Genomic DNA, 5,385 nt, shown 5'->3' on the forward strand with positions numbered 1-5,385 from the left:
AAAATAATAAATGAAACAAGATGGGATCGGGAGGGAGACCAACCATAAGAGACTCTTAATTTCACAAAACAAACTGAGGGGGTCTGGGGCGGGGGGAGGGAGAGGGGGTTGGATTATGGATACTGGTGAGGGTATTGCTATGGTGAGTGCTGTGAAGTGTGTAAACCTTTTGATTCAGAGACCTGTACCCCTGGAGCTAATAATACATTATATGTTTATAAAATTAAAAAATTAAAAAAATAAAATCTCTATCTGTGAAGTAGTGGTGGTTGTCGTCTTGTGGGTTTTTTTGGTTGGTTTTTTTTTTTTTTTTTTTTTTGTCTTGCTTTCTGGGGGAGGAGCCTGCTGAGTGGTTTTCAGGGAGTCTTGCTAGAGTTGAGTCCTCCTGCCCTCATCAAGGGTCTGGGCTCTGAGGAAACCGGTTTTTCAGGCTTTTGTTCTCTGGAGGTTTTGTTTATTTGTTTGTTTGTTTGTTTTTTCTTCCCTTGGTGGCTCTTGGCGGTTCTTTGGAGGTTTAGAGGAGAGCAAACTACACCCAGACCTCCATCTCTGAGAGAAGCCTCAGTCTGTTCCCCTCTGGGTGCTACAGAGAACATAAATTCCCCCTCTGCCACTGGCAGAGCACGTCCTCAGTCATGGTCTCTGGGGTCACAGGAACTCTTGCTTGTACCCAAAACCAGGAGAAATACTAACCACAGCTGTCTGGGCAGGTCCGGACCACCAGAGAGGTCCCAAGCAGAGATAGTGCACTGAGATTTTCACACTGGCCCAGGCTGAGAGTGCTCAGACTCTCAGGTTCCTAGAGAGCGCCGGCTGGCTGGCACCTGCACGTACCTCTCTCAGGGTAGGGTGTGGGACGTGACAAAGGCCCTGGTTGCACAGCGCTGGTGCAGAGCAAAAGGTTGGGGTTCTGTTGGTTGGCATCCACAGCCACTCCCTCACCCTCATGGGCCCCACCACCCAGACACTCTCAGGCATGCTGGCGGCTCAGGGGCCAAGACCTGGCTTCTTCGCTGCTCTCTCTGATCCCCTGCCAGCGGTGGCCATTCTGGGTCCGTGGGCTTAAGTCTCTGTCCCTAACCGCCCAATTCTACCAATTTCTCTTTAAGATCTTTTGCTCTTTTTTAGTGCTTTCAACCAGACTCCAAGTTAATGCTGGTCCCCCACCACAGGGCTCTCTTGTATTGGGGTATTACTTTCCAGTGGGTCACTTCTGGTGGTTCCCTCCCCCTTTTGTTTATCTTCCAATATCAGTCTGATGTTCCCACTCTGCTTTACTGTCCACTGACATATTCTGCCCCCGTAGAGATCCAGAAGTGTATAATTCTAATCTCAGGCTGATTTCATGGGTGATCAGAGTTCTTTGGTAGGTAATCAGCTCACTTTAGGGGACAGATTGAAACAGTGCCTCCCCCTACTTCACCACCATCTTCACCCTCCTCTGTTATACTCTTTTAAGGAGTGTTTGTAACATTTATATTAACAGTCTTATATGATAAAGGAGTGGCCACAATGTGCATCATCTCATTTAATCCTCAAAAAAAAAAAAAAAAGAAAAACCCTTCCATTTTAACATATGGGGAAATTGAGGCCCAGAGAGATTAAGTAATGTTTTCAAAGTCACACAGTTGGGAAGTTGAAGAGCTGGATGTCTATCCAGGCCAATCAGATGCTAGACCCTGTATGTACTTTTTTTTTTTAAAGATTTTATTTTATTTATTTGTCAGAGAGAGAGAGAGAGAGAGAGCGCACACAAGCAGGGGAAGTGGCAGGCAGGGGAAGAAACAGGCTCCCCACTGAGAAAAGAGCACAGTGTGGACTTGATTACAGGACCCCGGGATCTTGACCTGAGCTGAAGGCAGACACTTACCCAACTGAGCCGCCCAGGCATCCCTGTATGTACTCTTAAACATGACACTCTCCTACTTCATTGAAAAAGGGCTCCAAGTAAAACAGATGGTAAATTTTTCAATTTGTCATACAGCAAATAAATAATATAGCATACTTCTTAGAAAGTATTCGACATTTATGCTTAAAATCTCTACTCTGATGACTCAGAGAAAAGCTAGAGAAGCAGTTTCTAAGTTTGTAGGAACATGATGATTCTGCTTTAGTTGAGTTAGAATTTATACTCCTGGTAGTTTGGCTATGGTAAAGTGGGAAGTACAGTAAACATGTAATAAAACACCTGAGCTCATCTTCTGGATTTCTTACTGACTAGATGTGTGATCTTGAGCAAGTGACAACTTTGCTGAGACTCAAATATGTCCTCATCTATAAAGTGGGGTTACAAACCCCTTTCTCACAGGGATTTTTGTGAAGATTAGATGAGCCAGTGGATGTGAATTCCCTTTAAAAGCTCTAAAACACTATATAATTGTAAGGGTGATTGCTATTACTTGAAATGATTATAGCAGCATTGCAGATGTAATGTACAGGACAACTTAGGTGTGTAGTGAAAATAAGCTTGTACGATTGTGCCTATATCTAATCTGGCATTTTTCTTGAGCTCATCCACCCATGTGGGAAGAGTGGGTACCAAAACCATAAGTATCTAATTTGGTTTAAAACTTAGTCTGATTTAATTTAATTAAATTTAAACCATGGATTGACAATCTTTTCTCTAGAGGACTAGATAATGAATAATTTAGGCTTAGTGAGCTTATAGTCTTTGTTGTAAGTACTCAGCTTTGAGAACGAAGGCAACTAGAAACAGTATGACAATGAATAGGAATGGCTAAGTTCCAATAAAATTTTATTTATAAAAACAGGTAGTAGATTTAACCCATCGATCCATTACTGTTTGCTAACTTCCAATTTAAATAATTTCTTTAGATAGTGTTCAGTTTCTCTTAGATAAAATGCTGTGTCAATTAACCTTTCCCTACATTTTTCATAAGATGGTGTCTGAGTATAGGAGGAGACAGCTTGTACAATCTCTTGGTGTTGTTAAAAAGAAAACCATAGGCCCAAGGTGGAGTCATTTGTCCCCAAGACAGCAAACTAAGACTTAATTGCAGTTTCAGCCTCTCCAGGACTAGGAGTTTATGTTAGCCATCTGGAATTTTCTGGCCAGCACCAGAGGTAATTAGAACAGGGGCTCTCTCCATCCCCCAAAGCAAGATGAAGTAATCTACCTAATAAGACCCCTCCCTCTTCCACCCTTAGGGAAGATATCCTTTCCTGAAACAACCTTTTCTTTTCCTTTGCTAATAACTTCTTGACCCAGCCTCCTTCCTATAAAAACCTTTCCATTTTGTACAATTCTTCCGAACATCTTTCTACTTGCTCAGTGGATGCTGCCCCATTTACTAATAACTTACTAAAACCAATTAGATCTTTAGATTTACTTAGTTGAATTTTAGATTCGGGTGCCTTTGTGCTCTGGTTCTGGTGGCTGACTTATCTCCCTTGCCTCCTGTTTACTTCATCTCCACTTGTGCTTACAGCTGAAGGTTACAATTTCACATATTATAATTTGACTACTTTCCTTTTTTTGGTCAGAGCCTGGAAATGTGCCCTGTTTGTCTTTGTTTTCTCCCACCCTGTATTGTTTATAGACTCTGAGTGTCTGCCAGGTCTTCCATCTAGCCCACTGGCAAGTCTCTAGAGTGGACTCATTTCTTTGCCATGACAGACCCAATGGCTCTTATCTCAGTGTCCATTCTTCCTGGAAACTGAAGGCAGTTGGGGAAAACTGAACTTCAGTGGTCTCTCTGCCTGACCAAAAAGACTTTGATGTATCTATAGAGAAGTATGTGAAGTAAACACTCATAGTTTCAGCTGGGGAGTAGTGTCACCCTTACTTATCTTACTGTGCTTCTCTCTATAGACTTCCTCTTTTTCTTGTCTTTCTCTCACCCATCTTCCTTTCTTAATTCCCCAGGACTGGAAAGGTGGATATGTTCTTTTACCTCCAATAGATTGTATCCTTCTTCTAACATAGAGTTGGCCTAGCCATCACAAGGAAATGGATTATTTTTCTAGGGCACTTTATGATCCAGATCCTTAAAATTTAACCTATGATTTGCTAAAGGAAGAGCTAAAGGAATTTGGAATATATACATATATTATGTATATTGTAGATATATTTGGAATATCTATCTATCTTCTAGCAAGAAATAGAAAAGTGACATGTAGATAGTAGTGAAAGTCTTATCAATTACACTACTGTTATTGTCATAAGACAAAAGCCTGGATTATTTTGCATGTTAGAAGTAAATATTTCCCTTTCTTTTTTCATTGTCATAAATGTTAATGTCTCTATCATCCATCCATACCCTCTCACCAAATGTTTGCCTTAGGCAGACTAAGGTGTAAGTTAAGTACTCAAGAAGGCAAAAGGGAAAAACACAATAATAGTTTTCAAACCATCTCTTAAACGTTTTTTTCCTCTCTCAGAATAGTTAATCTGACTGAATGGCAGTAAAATATAGTGATCAAAAAGCACAGGCTTTGGAGTCATACATATTGATTTTAAGTTTCAATTTCATTACTATAAGTCAAACAACTCAACATCTTAGTTTTCTATATTATAAAAGGTAGGTAACAGTCATTAGTGAAGGTGAAATAGGATGGAACATGTTAAGTGCTTTGCAACAGTAAGTAATCAATAAATAGCAGTGGTTTATTTTATTGTTGGCAACAACAGTACACCTATTGAATGAGCTAGATTCCATATCTGGGTCACTATCTCAATATCTGGTCTCAGTGTGTCAACTGAAATTCATTTCTTCTAGGAGAAATGCAGGAGAAATTGTGCAAGTACCAATTTGCATGTAAGACTTGAGGTAGTTGGGAGAAAAAAAGAAAAAGGGATTGTATCATTTTTTTTTATTTCAAAAACTCATACTATCTTCCAGGAGGGTAGAAAGGGCAAACTGTAAATAGCAAAGAAAAGAAGAGGAGAACTATAGAGTGGCTTTCCCCTGGAATCGATCCAGAGCACAGTTACATACTTCTCCCATAACATCTTCCCTGCATCCTGGTACCACAGCAATTGGAGAAGACCACTGTGATTTTTGCTCAAAATCAAAGGAAACTGGGGGCCCTTTACCACATGAAGTCTATGCAAGATAGTTGCACAGGGCTCTTCCATGGAAATACATGGGGGGGGGCATATAAATGAAGGGAATGTTTGATGTTGGTTTCCAAAGGACTCATGCCCAGGGAGAGATTTGAAATATGTCAGGAAAGCAGAAAATAATATTGATTTGATCTGTTGCATTACATGTGTATCTTGAAAGGTAAAAGAATAATTGGCTGTAAAAGATTGGGCTGTGTTGAAAGTTTGTTACTTATATACTACTTTGCTTCTGTCTTTGATACTGAGAATTATTTCACAATAGGCAAAAAATAGCATTTTTTTCTTGCACCGAACACTCT

Source organism: Mustela erminea, chromosome X (assembly GCF_009829155.1).
Source record: "Mustela erminea isolate mMusErm1 chromosome X, mMusErm1.Pri, whole genome shotgun sequence".
Classification (NCBI taxonomy): Eukaryota; Metazoa; Chordata; class Mammalia; order Carnivora; family Mustelidae; genus Mustela; species Mustela erminea.